This window comes from Giraffa tippelskirchi, chromosome 2, assembly GCF_054371585.1.
Source record: "Giraffa tippelskirchi isolate mGirTip1 chromosome 2, T2T-mGirTip1v1.2.pri, whole genome shotgun sequence".
Lineage (NCBI taxonomy): Eukaryota > Metazoa > Chordata > Mammalia > Artiodactyla > Giraffidae > Giraffa > Giraffa tippelskirchi.
In genome coordinates this window covers 55,971,440-55,992,336 of record NC_137276.1, presented here as the reverse complement: position 1 = coordinate 55,992,336, position 20,897 = coordinate 55,971,440, and the positions used below count along the sequence as shown (strand labels likewise).

General features: G+C 38.8%; 1 protein-coding gene and 1 long non-coding RNA gene across 2 annotated transcripts in view; one reads left to right on the top strand and one right to left on the bottom strand.

Annotated features, from left to right (window-relative positions):
* LOC145535199 (uncharacterized) overlaps positions 1 to 14,465 on the bottom strand; it is a 92,092-nt gene extending 77,627 nt beyond the window's left edge. The window contains exons 1-2 of the long non-coding RNA XR_014075330.1: positions 14,179 to 14,465; positions 13,156 to 13,264 (exon numbers count right to left, since the gene is read on the bottom strand). This is a non-coding gene — a long non-coding RNA (uncharacterized LOC145535199). The remainder of the gene's footprint in view (positions 1 to 13,155; positions 13,265 to 14,178) is intronic.
* Positions 1 to 20,897, top strand: part of NRG3 (neuregulin 3) — a 1,196,705-nt gene that overhangs the window by 164,582 nt on the left and 1,011,226 nt on the right. The window lies entirely within an intron of this gene.

Below are 20,897 nucleotides of genomic sequence, written 5' to 3'. Positions count from 1 at the left end.
GATGATCAAGGGGTAATTAGCACATGAAGCAGAATGAGAGTATCACTAAATTGAGAAGAGTGAAACCGTCCTCTCTGATACAAGGCACCTGGGAATCTTAATGGAAGGAAGGCCTGTATAATACTAAAGGGAGAATGACCACAGTTCTAGCAGTCATAATTCTCTATTTTCCTAGCTGTGCTTTTATTATACTTCCCAGAAGAATCAGCACTATTTCACGTAAAGAGGATATTTTAATGCTTAAAACTCAGCCAGTGCAAGAAAGGCATTACCTATTCCATACTACCCCTCAGCATTTGTGATGTTTTCTCATTATTGCCATGTCCGTCTGTGTGTTAGTTGCTCAGTTGTTTTCGACTCTTTGCGACCCAATGGACTGTAGCCTGCCAGACTCCTCTGTCCATGGAATTCTCTAGGCAGGAATACTGGAGTGGGTTGCCATCCTTTCTCCTTTCTCCAGGGGATCTTCCTGAACCAGGGATTGAACCAGGGTTTCCTGCATTGCAGGAAGTTTCTTTACCACTGTGTCACCTGGGAAGCATCATTATTGGTATAGTTTCTTCTAATGATTTTCTTATAAAGTTTTCTGCCTTTAGGTACAGTACTAATGTATTACCGGGCCTGGCCTTTTGAGGAAGAAATTCATAAAATCAACTGTGCATTAAGTGCATCATCTGATAGTCAAGCTTTGAAATTTACTAACCCATATTAAGATACACTGTTAGTATAAAAGCCTCACTGGCATTCAAAAACTTGGTACCTCCCTCCCCAGAAAGGATGCAGAATTTCTTCATTTTTATACTGAATTCAGTTTGAAATGATAGTACTTTTATATATTGGGTGAAATAAAATATATTACTAAAATTGATTTCACCAGTGTCTTTTTCCTTTCTTTAACATGGCTATCAGAAAATTTAAAATTACATAGGTGACTCTCATTATATTTCTATGGTAGAGTGCTTATGGAAATGTTGTTGTAAGGATTAAATATATAAGAGGACTAACCTGGTTAAGGAAGCTGAATCCAAGTGTGAGCTCTAGACTGCCATCCAGACAGCAGGTTTGTTTGAACTCGGACATTAACTCTCCAGGTGGTGGTTCACTTTCCTTGTCTGGGCTAAGATTTTCTTATCTGAAGAATGTGGAAAAAATTCAAAAGTGGCTCATCTCTAAGTTCTTTCTCAGATTAAGCCCAGCTATTTGGTGGCCTTCAGAAGTATAGGTGAATCTTATTTGTAACCCTTCCAGTCTCCCCTCAAGCCTATTAGATGGAGTAATCTTCATCATTCCAATCCTTCATTTATTTAAGAGAGGTTTAATTTGTAATTACTGTAATTTGGAGCTTCTTTGAGCAGCCTGAGGCTGGAACACAGCATCTTTCAATCTGTTCAGTGCTGAGTGAAGCAATTGCACATGTTGTGATTTATAAGGCTCTGACAAAGATATTTTGCAAGAAAGTTTCCAGCACTCTTTGAAAAAAATCCAGATATGTCTGAAAATAAGGCATTTTTAGTTCCAGTAGTTTTTGTGATGTCATTTCATATAGGTTAAGTCAATTAAAAAATCTTTATTTTTAAAATTAGTATTGGACAATCTATTTCTAACATGTTCCATAGTTAGCTTTTAAAAGTTTATTTAAGAACTTTTTTGATATTAGAAGTGTGATAATAATTGTTTACTATCAAATTATAGCACATGCAGAGCACTTCATACGTAGAAAGTAAGACTTGAACCCCATCTAATTTTTCATGTACATATATTTGACTGTAATATTAAATATAGGGTATATATTGTATTTTGAAAATTTTTGAATATATATATACACATATATATATTTCCACCATGATTCATTCAAAGTCATTTCTTGACAAATGCCAGTCAACGGACATGAATATTTTAAGACTTTTCATATTTAGTATAAACTTTCTTTACAGAAAGTTTGTGTTTTCAGTTTATGTTTCCATTATCAGGGTACAAGCTTGCCTGAAACCTCAGCAATATTCAAGTTAAGATTTTAAGTCTTGTTTAGATTGATAGGTGAAAAATTGTGTTTCTTTTTTGTTTGATTTTGTATTTCTTAGATTGCTTGGAGAATCAAATTGTTTAACAAACATATTGGCAATTTCTAATTCTTCTTTGGTGGTAGCTTATCCCTGGGAGTTATTTAGTCTATTTACTTACTTATTTGAGGTTGTTTTCCTTTTTGATCGGTGAGCTGTTTGGGAACCAAACAATATGGAACCATTAAGATCTTTACTTCATGCTTTGGCATCAAGCCCGGTGTAGTCAGACAGCCCTTCTCAGCCATCCAGTCTCTATCAGTTAGTCAGCTGTACCAAGACACACACACACACACACACACACAAACCCCACCACCACCACCACCACACCATACCACAAATGATATGTGGGGGAGAGGTAAGGTATAGAAATAAGCCAATCAATCTCCAGTATAGTATTTCTGGAAAAGAACAAGGCCTCTCACTAAGACAAGTTTTACAAGCATGGTAAGAATATTATCATTATTTTCATAATGATTTTACCTTTTGCTACAAAAAAAATAGAATGCGCTCAGCATACATTTTTCAAATCTCTTCCTAGGCAGAAGAGCTTCTACTCCCAAGCAAAAAAAAAATGTGGAAATCATCTGTATTATTCCATGGCTTTTCAATTGAATCTATTTTCTTACTTTAATGACAGTGTTTCTCTGACCTAGATATCAGTCTCTTATGATATTTCTGTTTACTCACTGAGCAGATTAGTGATTTTAAAAAGCCACTTTTCACAACAGTGAGTGAATAACATAAGACTCCTTTGTAAATATCAGCTCAACTTTGCGGTGTCCTTTTTGGGCATTCAATGATATACATGGTCCTGAAAGACTTAATAAAAATTAATACAAGCAGTTGAAGTTATGTAAATGCTATCCTCTTATACAGAATTCAGAGTTTTAGGCTAAAGCCCTTGCCAATCAAAGGATGTTGCCCATTGGTCAGTTCTACAAAGATCAAGTCATTAGCCCCTGTAGCCATTGTCCAGAAGTAGACCCCTGAAGAAAATTAAGGGTGAAGAACAGGGTGAGGTACTCTGTGCTTTGGCAAAACAGACCTTCTAGATGGTTAGACATCTCAGGAAGAATTTTAATGAAACCAAATTCTTGCATTTTCACATAAATGGGGGAAAAAAAGCACTAAAACCATTAACTGAGATACCTGTTCCTTCTGACTAGCAATAACCTTTTATTAAGACATGTGATTGACTACATGTATTCCCTATCCAAAATCCATTGTGTGTACTGGCTGCTCCGTTTACTTCTTCAGAGTAGTTCCTCAGAGCTGTTCTAGGCTGTGTAGTCCTCTGTAAGACCCTGAATAAAACTCAACTCACAGCTGAAAAAATATTCAGCATTTTCAATATAAATATGCTTCAGAAAGCCAAGAAGACTACAAGGTAAAAGGTATATTGCTAAAAGCTAAATATTCACATTCCTTGATTCCAATTATGGGCTTCAGTTACCCTAGCATTTTGGAGATTAGTGAGGTCATCTGTGTCCTACACAACTTTAAGGGGAGCTATTTTCATAACTTTAGCCCGTTATGGCATTCAGCGTAGCTGATCTCCAGGGAAATAATTTTTAACTGTGTTTGAAAGGATGAACATAGAGATTATGAACTCTTCCTCAAAAAAGTTAGAAATGATGTTTCTGTCAAATAAGATAATTTTCTCCCTGTGCATTAAAGAATAATATGAGGAAAGCATTAGCTACATCACTGTACTTAAATCTTGCTTGGATATTGGCACTCCCTTAGTCAAACTTTTCAGTGGTTTTTCAGCTCAGAATTTAAAATTAATTCCATATCCCAGCATTGAGTCTCTCCATCAGGTTGAACTTGAGCTGATGCAGCTAATGTGCTGCTTTGGAGCTGATAAATTTGGGTGGGGGTTGGGGATGGGGTTTACAATCTCTCTTTGATACAAGGTTTTGGAAAGAAGCAGACTTACAGCACCTTCAGCCAAGCAGCTGTGCCACCTACACTGAGAATGACTGAAAGAGGGCTTCCAGAGGAGAGACATAGTCAAAAGAAGGAGAAAGGAACAGTCAGGAGGTAGAAGGAAAGAAGGAAGGAAGGGAGGAAGGGAGGAAGGAAGGGAACCAAGGTATTTACAGATTGTACTCAGACTTCAGGCTCAGACACTAAGTTTGTGGAAGCAATATTTGCTGGACTGTTTGTTGTCCAATCCAATATCTATCATCAACTTTACTCTTTTGGGTAGGCTTCTATTATAATACCTTGGAAAGATTTTTCTCAACTTTCATTACAGTAGGGTTTGCCATAGGATCATGGCATTTGGTAAATGAAAATCTGTATTACTGCCTCCTCCCGATGCTTTCCTTCTTGCTTCCAATACTGACACAGTATGTAGAATTGCAGTTGTTCAGGGGTCATCTTCTGAACATGAAGAAGAGACAATGCCATGTCCAGTCTTCCCTGAGTTTCTGCCTACCACCAGACTTCAGGTCATATGGGAAAAAAACAAACCCTGATTTGGAGTCAGAGTTTCTGTTACATGCATCCAAATGCATTCCTAATAGATAAACTTTGTCCATCTCAGATTACAGTGGCATTTGTCTTCTGTTCTCCAATAATCTCACTCCCAATATTGAAAGAGAAAAAATGTATATAGAATCAAAGTTCCATTCCAACACTTCTTGAAATCTGAAATTTTCATCCTTCTTAGCCAGGATGATCCCCACATATGAGGTGTTTAGCAGTTGCTTGTTGAATGGATGTGAAGGATAGGAAGACCCTATACAAATGCAGTGATGGAAACCTGTTCAAGTTCTCTGACTTGGCTGTTCCATAATGCAAAGCAACATTCTACCCTAAGATCAACACCCATCTCTGCTTATATAAGCCATTGTCTTCCTTCTTAGTGTTGTGGGGATACATTTCTGTATTTGGCTGCCTTTTCTTATGGGAAAAAATGAGGTCTGAGTTTCTTATGGTATAGTATGAACTTTGACTATATTTTTAAAAAGCACAAAATAACTGAGAAATACATTGACCAGATAAGGATTTATGTGGAACTCAGTCACAGTGCCCTCATGTCTGCTTGGAGACAGCAAGGTTTGATAGTTGAGGGAGAGGTCATTAAAACCAAACAGAATTGGGTTTGAAACTCATAGTTGTCATTGTCATTAATGGCTGTGTGAGGTTGAGAAACTTAGTTAACTTCTCTAAACAAGCATTCCTTTCTTTGTAAAATAAAGGTAAAAATGCCTATTTCTTAGAGTGGCTGGAACTAAATTAAGCCATATGTACATAATGTGTTTGGCATATCATAAGGAATTAGTAAATGATAGCTTTTATATTAATGGTTGGAGTTATCCTGCAATGGTTGAAAGATATGATTGTGTCAGAACAAAATAAGAAATCTAATAAGTCAAGAGTGAAAGTCACTTAGTTGTGTCTGACTCTTTGTGACCCCATGGACTGAATTCTCCAGGCCAGAATACTGGAGTGGGTAGCCTTTCCCTTCTCCAGGGGATCTTCCCAACCTAGCGATTGAACCCAGTCTCCTGCATTGCAGGCAGATTCTTTACCAGCTGAGCCACAAGGGGAGCCCAAGAAGACTGGGAGTGGGTAGCCTATCCCTTTTCCAGGGGATCTTCCCGACCCAGGAATCGAACCAGGGTCTCCTGCATAGCAGGCAGATTCTTTACCAACTGAGCTATCAGGGAAGTTAGCTTGCACCTATCTCTCTCTCTATATATATATTTTTTAGAAAAATAGTTCTAGTTTATAATAAACTTTTGTCTTCCTTGAGATGCTTCTGATTAGTTACTCTGATCCATTAAAATCTATCACTACAGAATTTCCTGTGATCTCTGTATGCCTTGTGTATTGTCTACTGGAGCCTCCAAAGATGACCAGCTTCAGAGAGTTCATTATGTGTAATTAATAGAGAGTTTTTAAAATTGCATAAATACAATTAAAGGCATCTTCTAGCCCAGTAGTTAGATATTGTCGAGACTGTTCTGCTTTTTGGATTGATATTCTCTCACTTTGAGGGTTCCCAGGAACCCTGCAGTGAAGATGATAACCTTCACCTAAGACTCTACAAAATGATTAATTACTGCTCATGTGTAATGAGCTAATTAAAACTTTGGGGGCATTCTGGCACTTCTAATGGCTTATCTAATTATCTGAAGGAGGCTTTTACCATCTCAAGAGGTATTACAACTGGCCTTTGTGAACTAAGGAACCACCTCAAAAACAGTAGAGCATCTCCCATGTTGAACAACTCCTCTGATGAATGTTCTCTCTGAAAAAACAGCCCTCAGATATAAATCCTGCATTGAAATCATACGGGAACTCTGACACAGTTTCTAATATACTAGTTACTCTTTCTTGATTGTCATGGGCACTTTCAGAGATCAGAGCAGAAACAGAACAACTTTTTACTCAAATCCTTGCCTCGAGGTTGATTATTCTCTGGAAAGAAAGATGTCTCTGGGAGTGTGGCCAAAGGTGTCCCTTAGAAAAAGATTACAAGAGCGCCTCCTCTAGTGAGATAGAATGAGGCTGTTTGGCTCCACCAGACCTTTGCTTGCTTCTTTAATCAGGAAGTATCATGGAAAATGGAAGTGGCAGTAATGTTAACAATAATTATAACTGAGTTCAATGAATGGTGGCAGTAGGGAGGGTGTTCAAGAAACAGACATGGTACAGATGATTTATACAAACTTTTAGGTCACAGCTTATGTAGCTCTGGGTTTTATGACTTATATCTAAGCGAGAGAAACAGTCTGTGCCTATGTGACCTGTGTTTTAGGTAAAACAGGTAGATGAAAGTCTAATAAGTGAAAGGAAACTAAAAGGAAATTCAGACATACCCCAGAAAGAAAATTTGATCTATCCCAAAACCTTGCTCTAGAAAACAAGAACGGTATTTTCTACTTTAATGGAGGATATTGTCAAGATTTGATTTTCTCTTGGAGTTAAGCAACTTTTTCCTTTAAAAGAACTAACAGTAGTCATTTTAATATACATTTAAGGTGAGGCAATAATAATACAGGTTTGTGTTATCAAAAACAAGTACTGATCAAATTACCTTTAGGTGTTGTGGGTAAAGGGAGAGGAAAAATTTTAAGGTGGAATTTGAGTGGGACCATGTAGGTTTTAGGGGGATGGGGGCAGGGAGGAAAAAAATGAATGTAAAAGAAATAAATGGAAGGTAATTTTGCAAAAATAGGTTTGTACAAGAACCAAGAAGGTTTAGAATACAGTTTTCAAGGTTCTGAGCTCAACTCATCATACGTGCGGGGACTTCTTGAAAGCTTTTAAGCAAGGAATTAGTAACATGATTAGAAGTAGGCTGTATTTTAGATAAATATAGATATTAATTCTTGAAATTCAGGAAACTCCCAACAATAACCTGATTTAAAACTGAAAGTTATTATATAGGTGTTCAAATATTACTTTTTAAGAATCTGAATGTGGATCTCCACCTATGTGAAGAAGCCAGTTTCATTTTCCCAGCCACATTCATTATCCCTAAAATGTTTCCAAGTATCCATCCTGGCAGACCTGTCCCATTTAAATATATAATTTTATCAGACCTCTTTAATGCCACATTATTTTAGGTAAAATTGTTTCGACTGAGTGCACACATCTATTAGTGTTGAGTCATATTGGATAATGAAGCACTGTTATTCCCATGGATCCGTGTTAGGTGGACCAGGGATTTTAATTAAATATCTGAATGGGTGTTGTACAGTAGATACTCTCTAGAAAGCATCTGTCAGGGTTAATATTTTACAAGTTAGCTATGCCTCTTTCAACCTTTAATTATAATATTCTAAGTCTTTATTCTTAGTCACTGCTAATAATTTCAAGGTAATACAGATAGAAATTACTTGATTATCCGAGTGGCTGCACATATCAAAGAAATAGAAAGTAATTTCACATCTATACATGTTTTGTAAGTAAGCATTACTAACATGCTATTGTATTTTTAAAAAATTATCACTTTTTTCTAAGAGGAATTGAAAAACACATGATATCGTATGTTTGGAAGTTTGTAATGCCTGGCATATACATGTAGGTGTGTGTGTGCTCAGTCTTGTCTGACTCTTTGCAATCCTATGGACTGTAGCCTGCCAGGCTCCTCTGCCCAGGGAATTTTCCAGGCAGGCATACTGAAGTGGGTTGCCATTTCCTTCTCCAGTTGATCCTTCCAACCCAAGGACTGAACCCACAAAGAATTGCAGGCGAATTCTTTACCACTGCACCACCTGGGAAGCGTGTTGACATGTATGTAACTAAACTCAATTCTCAATAATAGCAGTGAGAGTGCTCCTGCATCAAATAAATACATAAACTTCTTGATCAATGCCATTTCTTCAGCTCTATTCAGACACTGAGCTCTAGGTCCTTATTCATTTCTCACTGTATGCTGCTTGACCACCTCAAGTCCATTTCATTTAAGCATATGACCTTGCCATGTCCTTCCCCCCATGTAGACTTTGGCCATCTCTGTGGAGGGAGCATTCAGAGAAGATTTCCTTTGGCCTTAATTTTCAGGAACACCAAACAAACACACCAATAGTCTTGCCTTGTGCAAGTCCACCGCTTGGGCACCACCTTCATATGGACTATTCAAGAGTGAATAGATTGCTGTTCCTGGATGGGAGAGGTAGATATCTATGACCCCAGCATTGATATATAATCACACTAATACTGGCTCTGGTCTTGGGAGGTGAATAACTGGACTATTTTGACTTTTATCTATTTTGACTCTTTCCTATTTCCAACCACTGTCTTGAAGTAAAATATTAATTTTATGCTCTTACTTAAGAAATAGATTGGGCTTCCCTGGTAGCTCAACTGGTAAAGAATCCACCTGAAATACAGGAGACCCTGGTTTGATTCCTGGGTCAGGAAGTCCCCTGGAGAAGGGAATGGTTTACTGTTCTGTCAATGGATCTGAAAACTCCATTCATTATGGACTAGCAATCTGAAGTTATATCTGTCTCTAAGAAAGAGAGCTTAACATGTATATTTAGAATATCAAAGAAAACTTTGATACTCTAGAAAAAATTAAAATATTTCAAAATAAAAATAATTTTTCCTTCTTTGACCTCCTCTTGGTTACCGATTTTTTCTCATGCTGCTGCAGCTGGTTTATTCTTGTGTTGCTATGTTGTTTCAGAAATGCAGTGGCTAGAACAGCTAGATCTCTGTTCTTCCTAAGAGTAGAAAATTCTCATTATGAATATTCTGAATATTCAGAATTTGAAGTCTATATTCCCATTGAATTGGACTAATGCTAGTTTAAACAGAACTGAAACATGTTGATATCACCTTTGACAGTGGCAGTTCTTCAGTTCTAGGAGGACTCTCTTATTATAGTTCTTAACAAATGAAAGAAAAAGAGTCATTTAATAGATTTTGTAGACGGTAACAGCATATTGTATGTTAGCTCTGATACCTCTTTCTTTGAAGTTTGAAGACTACATTGACTTGCAATGGAGAATAAAATTTCAGTCATATTAACAGAATCATCTTTTATTCTTCAAGACCTAAGTCTCTGTAGTTCCCAGGATGAGTGATGCTTCTTTGTTGCTGTTTAGTCATGTCTGACTCTTTTGTGACCCCATGGATTGTAGCCTATCAGGCTCCTCCATCCATGGGATTTCCCAGGCAAGAATACTGGAGTGGGTTGCCATTTCCTTCTCCAGGAGATCTTTCTCAACCCAGAGATTGAATCCATGTCTCTTGCATTGTAGGCAGATTCTTTACTGCTGAGCCTATAGACACTCATTTGTTCTCACAATATCTTCACTATGGAATGTTAAAGAATCATTTTCAAAAACAGGCAAAATCATGACCTTTATGCACATATAAAATGATCCCATATTAAAAATTTAATTGTGAGGAAACCAATAAGATGTTATAAATTAGTTCAAAGGAGAATCCAGAGAAACAGACATAATTATAGATCAGTAGTATTGAAAACAAGTACAAATGAAGGCAAAACTGGCCTGTGGTGGGAGAGCAAAGTCAATTGAAACTCCAAGAGACAGAATATTGCATGTCTATAGGCAGAAATTATTTTGCATTACTGTCAGTTATCTATTGATACAATTTGCAGAGTTGTAAATTGGTCTAATACAAGGTTAGAATGAGATGACCTCGAAGTGTATGCTGTAGACAATGCAGTTTTCCCCCAAAGAAGAGATTTTCCTACAACAGTTTTTCTACTCTTTCCTTGAATAACTATTATTTGTTCCATTAAGATTAAGCTTCTGCGTGTACCTTAAGAAGCCTGCCATGACGCCTTTGACCTGGTTTTAAGTTTTCCTCTATCAAATTATCTTGTGAATAACAAATACTGCATTTACTATGTGGCATTATAATTCAATATTTATTGTCTCTTTCAATTTCTCTTTAAGACTAGAACGATATCTTATTTTTTAATTTCCACAGTACATGGACAAAATTTATAAGATGTTCACAGAATGAATGAATGAGTGAATGAACAAAGGACTGGGTGGAGTGTACAGGAGCACATATGATAAGCAAACATTTGTCATCCTCTGCAGTGCACCAGGGGTTTGCATAAGGTCCAGTCATCTCTACATTTTCCTTTGAGCATAGTGCATCTCATATTATTAATAAATTAAACTGTGCTTTTCTGACCTTGCTGTTCCCTTACTATTTGATCTCAGGAAAGTTCTTTATATATTTCAAATCTCAACTTATATTTGTAACATGTACTCTCTTTATCATTGCTTAACCACATGTCAGATATTTTAAAATCATAGATCATTTAACATTATATCAATAGTGATGTGTTTACAAAAGTAGATAGTTTTGTGTAAAGATTAGCTACATTAGAAACTACTTAAGGTAGGTAGTAAAAGTGGCTTCCCTGGTAGCTCAGATGGTAAAGAATCTGCCTGCAATGTGGGAGACGTGGGTATGATGCCTGGGATTGGGAAGATCCCCCGGAAGAGGGCATGGCAACCCACTCCAGTATTCTTGCCTGGAGAATTCCATGGACAGAGGAGCCTGACAGGTTATAGTCCGTGGGATTGCAAAGAGTTGAACACAAGCGACTAAGCACAGCACAGCACAGGTGGTAAAAAAAAAAAAAAAAAAATCTGTATTCTTCTAGTGTTTATGGCAATATGGCAAAACCAATGAAGCAAGAGCTAGTTCCTTCTCTTGGACTTTTTACTCTGTTCCCATAATCCTTTCAAATCCCTCTTGCATTTGAGGAACTAATTGTTTATTAACTGAATCTGTAGTCTGAATCTGTAATCTTTTTAATTAACTGAGCATTGAGTTTAGAATGAATAGGCAGATACCACGTCTCCAGTCCCTATATATATATATAGATCCCTAAATCTCAGATATATGTACACAAAATTGTGGTTCTCCAGAATCCTTATTTCAGTAGATTCCTATAATGTATATGTTAATATGTGTGTGTTCTAAACTTCATGTAGGAGTGTCATGAAATCCACAAGATACTTCCTGCAAAGGGGCAGAGGGCAGTAGAGAGTGCCTTAACTTTTCAATGAGATAATTTGAGCTGTGTCAATTTCTACTTATATGACCTGAAGCAAACTACTTAATTTATTTCAGTTTTCTTTTCATATCTGAAATAAGAATAGCAACTCTGATTTCCTAGGGCTTAGTGAAGATAAGGATGACAGTGAGTGCAGCTCAATGACTTGAGGAAGCAGCTGTGGAAAATGTTAGTTTCCTAGCCCTCCTCTGGAACACATCTTGCTCTTATCTGCATTTGCTCATCACTCTTTCTTACTTTTTACATTACCTCCTCTTCACTCATGACTTTCTTTAAATTCTTCATGATTTAGTCTAAAACTCACCCTCCCTTCCATGTCTTTTGGTTTTCATTTTCTCTGCCAGTTGGACTGTGAGCTCAATGGCAGTAGGAGCCCTAGCTTTTGGGAGTCTCCAGAACACCATGCAAGGGTCCAGCATACTGCCCAAGTCCAGGAGACTAAAATTCAGCACATGAGCAGTCTGTCTATACCACTTTCCTCAGAGAAGTCATCTCATTTTTACCCGTCTTCTCTAAAAACCAAAGACAGTGTCTCTAAAGCACAGGCTTAGAGAGAATTTATTTTAATAGGTGCTGTCCGTGGTGCTGAATAGACTTGGGCTTGTTAACAGTGGGTTGACTTTCTTTATCTTGCTGCCCTGTAGCTTGGACAGCGTGTTTGTGTTTTCCCTTCAGACTCACACAGTAAGCTTCCCCAAATTCACCGCAGCTTCAGGGCCCTAGGGAGTGAGGACTGAATTGGGGTCATATGCATCAACCTTACCCTGTCACCAAAGTGATGCTAGAGGAATGAACAGATGTGTATCAATGCCTGTGATATTCAAAACAACATATTAAAACATAGATTTATTTTAATTCCCTGTGTTCTGAAGCTGGCAGGCAGAGATATAAAATTCATACCCTGTGGTTTCTTTGTTCTTGTTTTCTTCTTCACAGTGTATTTATTCCTTGTGAGCATCTTTGGGCATGCATTGTGTTTTCTCTAATGAAAGTAGAAAAAGTGTATCCTCATCACTTATTTTTAGCACTGTTGCTATGCTAAACTGTAGCCCAGGCATCTTATTAAAACAAATTCAGCATTTGAATTTTCATTCTCTTTAATACAGTGGCGTTACTATTCTTTCTAAAAATATGTCACCATATATGAGTTATCTATTTAAATATTTCCTATCAATTGTTGGAAAGGTATTTCTCATCCAACAAATAAAAAATTGGTACATAGAGATTGGGAGCAAAATTTGTCAAGGGTTCTTTTGGATTCTTTTTGTGGATAGGTGAAGGGTCAATTATTTCTTTCATATCACCTTAAGTGTGATTTGTGGTGTCTTTAGAGTGATGTTCACAGTGTAAAACTTACTGTGCTAGATAAAGTGATCGGCAATTGTGCTGTTAATTACCATGTGTCATGGTTAGAAGACTTCCTGACATATAGATTGAGTGAGCTGAATTTTTCTACATGACCTTGAGGTTTTACAATATATATTGTTGAGACAATGATCTGCCTTCCAAGGCTGCTTATGCAGTTACACCTATGTAATGAGCAATGACGTTTACTTGCTGTTTCTACAGTGGAGTTCCTTGTTGTTCATCTGTTGTTTTGATTCTCAGCAGTAGAATCATAGGGCAAATAGACTTTGGAGGGGTCCGGCTCCACTCACAGGGGCTTTCAGAAAAGAGAGGAGGTAATTACCATGAGAGAATTTCTGGCAAGACAGCATTTAACTTAAAAGGTTGACTTATATTTTAGGTCATTATATTAGAGTTATACCTCACTTTAATTTTGATAAACATGCTAGCATAAAAAATAACTAGTGATAAAGGGAAGAACATTAAACTTGAAGGGTATGTGCTCTGGGCCGTGTTAGGCTATTTGCTTTCCTAATTGCTATCTCATTTAATCTTTCTAACAGCCTCAAAAGGCATGGGTTGTTATCCCCATTTCACAGATGAGGAAACCAAGCTCAGAGAGATTAAGCAAGTTTTTAGCTATAAAGGGTTGACCTGGCATTCAGAGTTAAGCCTTTATGATTCATGACTTAAAGCCTAAGATTTATTATATAGGATGATAAAATCAACATGCCTTTCTTTCCTATAGAAGATCACCTACCATTCTTTATTGTGCTTCAATAACACAAAATGGTATCTGCGATCTAAATTTTAAGAGTACAGTGCAATATCATTAACTCTAAGCACAATGTTGTACAGTGCTTCTCCTGAACTCTTTCATCTTGCATGACTGAAACTCTGTATCCACTGAATAGCAACTCCCCATATGTTTTTATGTCTATAACTAAATTCTGATTCCCTCTTACTCCTTCCTGCAATGGTGTTTGCTTGTTTTTGTTTTTGGATACAGAAAGAAGTGTCACAGCAGTGCTAATCACAGTGTCATTGTTTAGCAAATAGATCTTGGGGGTAGTGAAGTGCTATAGCAATCCCATGTCAATAGTCAGATTCACTGTAAAGGTGATCAGATTATTAGCAAGCGGTTTTACTAATCAGTGTGAGATGAATTAGATTATAATTTATAATCATCAGCAGTTTCTGTTTCATCAAGGCCACAGACTTCTCACCTACTTTGAATTCCAAGTTGACAATGCCCTTCTGAGTCAGAATATATTTTTAGTCACACTTAGTTGAGAGCTACCCCCTCCCCCACAGCTACATGGCAGGTCATAGACCACAGTGCTCTGTCTGGTAGAGAAGCCTCTGCTTGGAGTCAGACTGCTCTGTAGGCCCCGGCTCCACTCCAGAGAACGATCAGCGGGTCCAGCACTTCCAGATGGCCCCCTGGCACAGAAGCTAGCCAAAAAGTCAGGCATAAGGATCACTGTACTCCAGGTACCATGCCCAGCTCCATCAGGGCAGAATGTGGAATTCAGCAGATTGGAGTTTGGTCTCCATGGCACCGGGGCCACAGGCTTGAGCTCTAACAGTCCCCAGGCACCTGTGGTGTCTCAGATGTGTGCACATGATGTATCAGTTGTGCTGTAGTCAGTCATGTCTGACTCTTGGCGACCCCCTAGACTGTAGCCCACCAGGCTCCTCTGTCCATGGCATTCTCCAGGCAAGAATACTGGAGTGGGATGCCATTTCCTTCTCCATGGGATCTTCCTGACCCAGGGTTCAAACTTATATCTCCTGTGTCTCCTGCATTGGCAGAAGGAGTCTTTACTGCTGAGCCACCAAACAAATCCTGTAGAGCTTATCTTGCCCCTTACCCAAGGCAGTAAAAACACTATTTCCTTTCTCCCTTCGTTGTTTCAATTCTTTAATCAGTTTTCAAAGTGACATGATAGAGGTTTTTCTAGTAAGCACACGAGCCTTTTTAACAGACCTAATAGCCATGGCAATCTCTTTTATGAACACCTGCAGTACCGGAAGGCATTCAGTAGGCATCTCGTGCTGGACCCAGTTCACAGTATAAGGTTCCACACATCACTTAAATTTGGTGAAGCTCATTTGTCTTCTTTTAAGTGGAATATTAATGGCATCTGCCTCACACATACTTTGTTGTGAGAATCAAGGAGGAAAGTGAACATGGAAGAATTTGACAAATAATTGTTGTAAGTATGATGTAGGTGGTGCAGTGGTAAAGAATCCGCCTGACAATACAGGAAACACAGGGGACATGGGTTTGATCCCTGGGTCAGGAAGATCCCCTGGAGAAGAAAATGGTACCCCAGCATAGTATTCTTGCATGGAAAATTCCATGAACAGAGGAGCCTGGTGGTCTACAGTCCATGAGGTTGCAAAGAGTTGGACATGACTGAGTGACAGAGCAAGCATGCAAATATGACATACAGTTTCTGTGTTGTGAATACTCCTAAATGAATCAGCTCAAAAAGGGTTAGGTTTTATGAAACAGAGATGTGCTCATAAGTGCCTCTGAAATAATGGAAAGGAATGTCAGTGGTGGTGGTGGGGGAGAGAGTAAAGCAGGAAGATGGAGGGAACAATCTAAAACTCTTTTGCAATTAATATTATAATACCTAGTAAAATCTTAATATATTGATCTTGTTCATTATGGGATGTCCAAATGGTTTAATTTTTCATTAGTTGCTTAAAAAAAAAACCTTTGATAGACTGAAAGCATACCCAATATTCAAAGTCCAGTACACTCTGAATTACTTATATTTGTGAACATTTTTTTAAAAAAGTATTCAAAGCTTATTTTGTTTTTTAAAAAATGTGTCCACATCTTTTTTAAAATTAGTTACATTTTATTTATTTATTTATTTTGACTGCACTGGGTCTTCATTACTGCTCGCAGGCCTTCTCCAGTTGTGGCGAGCAGGGGCTACTCCCTGGTTGAAGTTCACAGGCTTCTCATTGAGGCGGCTTCTCTTGTTGCAGAGCACCGGCTTGAGGGTGTGGACTTCGGTGGTTTCAGTATGTGGGATCAGCAGTTGTGTCTCGCAGGTTTAGTTGCCCCACAGCATGTAGAGTCTTCCTGGACCAGGGATCCAACCCCTGCATTGGCAGGCAGATTCTTAACCACTGGACCACCAGGGAAGTCCCAGGCATATTTTATAATGATCATATATAAATCACCTTTTCCTTTATCATATTTTTATATTGTCCACACATAGTTTCACATGATAATAGGACATATAATTAATATTTTTCCCAGTAAAATGCTAACTCTTAATCATATGTGGTCTCATTTTATCCTCAACACAGCCCTCTCATAGTATGTATTACCATTATACCCATTTTGTGGATGAGGATGCTTGGAGTGATTATGTAACTCAATAAAAATGACTATGTTCATAGCAATAGGAGTCAACCTAGGATTACTGGAACCCAGAACCCATGATTTTTGTTTAGTTTTTGTTCCAGTAGCCATGCCAAGCCTGAAGGAGGTTTTTATGAAGCTAAATTTGGCCTTTCCTAAAAGCTCCATACAGTGTATAGAAGGAACTTCTGGCCAGATGCTTGGTGTTGGCTGAGCACAATGACCCATCCTCTCCTCCTCATCCCATTTGCTTCTATGACCACCAGCTGAGCTTTCTTTGGTCTTTCTGTCTTCCTTCCACCTTGAAACTTGACACGTATCTCTCTCCTGTCTCCTCCAACTGGTTAATCTGGTATTTAACATCCTCTTTTCCATGTTCTCACTCCCTAAGCATCCTGCTTCTCCTTCTTGGCCAACATTGGCCTACTGAGAAAGGTGGAGGCTCCACATCTCTTCTCAGATTGTTTTATGAAGAAACAAAATCCCTCTAAACTCAGAAGAGCATGCTGAGCAAGTCTATGGAAATCTTGCATAGTTGTATATTTTTGTAAAATAGTGTATGCCAGTAATATTTTCCAAGGCACAAAGTTACCTAATCTCTAAAGACACACAGAATATATTATATGAAGAGGATAATGTGTTGTGCAGGATAAAACTCCAGGATAAGTTCTCATTGCTTATATCGTACAGCCAAATTCTAGTGCAAGGAAACCCACTTGTGAGTGATGATTAGTGCTGCCAACGCCCCAGCAGTAGCAGGAAAGGATGTTGTGAAATGATCCAACTTCCATTAGAGAATAATGACTGTCTTGGCTTAGCAGCATTTTTTAAATTAAATACCAACAATTTCTAGTAATCAGAGAGCCTATTAGCCATGAAATTCGATTCCAGTATCAGGGACTATTCACTTATCAAATAGGAGCCAAATAATTGTGGGCGGAATTTACAGTCCCACATTGAGGATAGCGTTAAATATTATGGAAATGACACTGGGGTATATCGCTCCTGCTCTAGGGAAATGTGGCATTTTACAATTTCAGTAGCAAGTTAGGCTGGTGATTAACAGAATGCAATCATTAATTTCTGAGGCATGATATTTCCTCTTTATTCTCCTGGGAACCTAGAGTTTTGCAAAACAGTGAAGCTGTCATAAAATTCTACTGAGATTCAGTGGTCTGTTCCAAATTTCCATCAGCTGCCTTGAGACAGGCTCAGAAATCTTTGCCATGGAATTAGCTTTAATTTATGGAGGGAGGTATTCCTGCCTTCAGAAAGACTGGAAACCACCAAGATTTATCCTTTCAGCAAGCTTACCTCTGAGTTCTTCATCTTTTCTCCTGGTGGTTGCTACTAATACCTCACCCTCCTGCTTACCTGACCAACCCCTCTCCATGCTTCTGAATCCTCTTTCAAGGAAATGGAAACCAAACATTCACTGAGTACCCAATAATGCCACAGATCATGTGAAATAACCCAGATACAATTTTTGGAAGTAGGTGTTCACTGATTAAGCCCATGAAAATTAAATCCTATGCCACAGCACAACGCTCAGTTCAGTTCAGTCGCACAGTCATGTCCGACTCTTTGCGACCCCATGAGCTGCAGCACGCCAGGCCTCCCTGTCCATCACCAACTCCCGGAGTCCACCCAAACCTATGTCCATCGGGTCGATGATGCCATCCAGCCATCTCATCCTCTGTTGCCCCTTCTCCTCCTGCCCTCAATCTTTCCCAGCATCAGGGTCTTTTCAAATGAGTCAGCTCTTCGCATCAGGTGGCCAAAGTATTGGAGTCTCAGCTTGAACATCAGTCCTTCCAATGAACACCCAGGACTGATCTCCTTTAGGATGGACTGGTTGGATATCCTTGCAGTCCAAGGGACTCTCAAGAGTCTTCTCCAACACCACAGTTCAAAAGCATCAATTCTTCGGCTCTCAGCTCTCTTTATAGTCCAACTCTCACATCCATACATGACCACTGGAAAAACCATAGCCTTGACTAGACAGACCTTTGTTGGTAAAGTAATGTCTCTGCTTTTTAATATGCTATCTAGGTTGGTCATAACTTTCCTTCCAAGGAGTAAGCATCTGTTAATTTCATGGCTGCAAGCACCATCAGCAGTGATTTTGGAGCCCAGAAAAATAAAGTCAGCCACTGTTCCCACTGTTTCCCCATCTATCTGCCATGAAGTGATGGGACCGGATGCCATGACCTTAGTTTTCTGAATGTTGAGTGTTAAGCCAACTTCTTCACTCTCCTCTCTCACTTTCATCAAGAGGCTCTTTAGTTCTTCTTCACTTTCTGCCATAAGGGTGGTGTCATCTGCATATCTGAGGTTATTGATATTTCTCCTGGCAATCTTGATTCCAGCTTGTGCTTCCTCCAGCCCAGCGTTTCTCATGATGTACTCTGCATAGAAGTTAAATAAGCAGGGTGACAATATACAGTCTTGACGTACTCCTTCTCCTATTTGGAACCAGTCTGTTGTTCCATGTCCAGTTCTAACTGTTGCTTCCTGACTTGCATACAGGTTTCTCAAGAGGCAGGTTGGGTGGTCTGGTATTCCCATCTCTTTCAGAATTTTCCACAGTTTATTGTGATCCACACAGTCAAAAGCTTTGGCATAGTCAATAAAGCAGAGGTAGATGTTTTTCTGTAACTCTCTTGCTTTTTCGATGATCCAGCACAAAGTTAGTAAGGCTAAAAGTCAGGGTTCACACCCAGGTCTATCTGTTCTCCAAAAAGGTGGTTAGGTTTGGGTGAATATATTAACCTGCCATAGATGGTTTTGCTTAAACATCTCTGAATACACATATTTTAAAAAGATTTTAAACTCAGGAAATCATGTTTTCCACATGCATATGTTATACCACCTTTTCCCAACAATACAGTTTTGACATAGGAACTTTTGAGTATTTTCAAATATACATACACATATGTGCATATATATACATATGCATGCTAAATCACTTAAATCATGTCCAATTCTTTGTGAACCCATGGACTGTAGTCCACCAGACTCCTCTGTCCATGGAATTCTCCAGGCAAGAATACTGAAGTGGGTTACCATTTCCTTCTCCAGAGTATCTTCCCAACCCAGGGTTTGACCTTGCATCTCTTACGTCTCCTGCATTGGCAGGCGTGTTCTTTACCATTAGTACCACCTGTGCAATATACATAAATATACTATGTCTGTACACAATCACATGCATGCAGAAACTCACACACAGATGTAATATGCATATATACACAGATACATGGGCTTCCCAGGTTGTTCACTGGTAAAGAAAGTGCCTACCAGTGCAGGAGATACAACAGATGTGGGTTCAATTCCTGGGTCAGGAAGATCCCCTGGAGAAGAAAATGGTAACCCACAACAGCAACACATATACATACATATGGATGTATATACACTTACATGCATGTTATTGTTTAGTCACTAGTGAAAATTGCTCAGTCGTGTCTGACTCTTTGCAACCCATGGACTGTACAGTCCATGGAATTCTCCAGGTCAGAATACTGGAGTGGATAGCTGTTCCCTTCTCCAGGGGATCTTCCCAACCCAGGGATTGAACCCAGGTCTCCCACATTGCAGGTGGATTCTTTACCAGCTGAGCAATCAGGGAAGCCCAAGAATACTGGAGTGAGTAGCCTATCTCTTCTCCAGCAGATCTTCCCAATCTAGGAATTAATCTGGGGTCTCCTGCATTGCAGGCAGTTTCTTTACCAGCTGAGCTACCAGGGAAGCCCTAAATGCTTAGTTGCTAAATCATATCCAGTTCTTTTGTGACCCCATGGACTATAGCCCACCAGGCTCCTTTGTCCATAGGATTTCCCAAGCAAGAATCCTGGAGCTGGTTGCCTTTTTCTTCTTGAGGGGAGTCTTCCAGACCCAGAGATCAAACCCGTGTCACCTGCATTGGCAGGCAGATTCTTTGCCACTAAGTCAGTAGTGAAGCTCCATTTATATATTTAGATAGATATAAAATCTTAATTTTTTTTTGGCTGTGCCACACAGTATGTGGGATCTTTCATGATATATATTTTTTTTCTTTCTGATCTGTAGGGACTGGATTTTGCCTGATTAAATGTCTCTCCCCAGGTACCTACATATATGTCTGTCTTCAAACCTGCTTGGCAAATTGTATTACAATTCATGTTTGTATGTATTTGTATGTACAATACATGTTTATACAATTCATTCTTCAAGTCAGTTCAAGTTTAGAACATTAGGCAGATTAAAAGTGCAGTGGCAGACTCTCTAAAGAAGAAGAAAGAAGATCTGAACAGAGATGCATGGAGAGTAAAATAATTTGCCTGTTGTTGCATACTCAGAAGGATCAGGCTAGGTATTCAGTCCATGTTTAGCTGTCTCCAAAGCCCACATTCTGTTCACGATATTAACACACTGCTGTCAGGAAAAGAAAATGTCAAATTTAAACATTCCTTCCCCCTTCTCCAGCACATCTCAGCATTTTTAGGTATATTTGGATGAAAGCTGAGGCTCATGCATGTCAACTTGTTCCTCTAGAAGCCTTTCTAAATTAGGAAGTATGGTC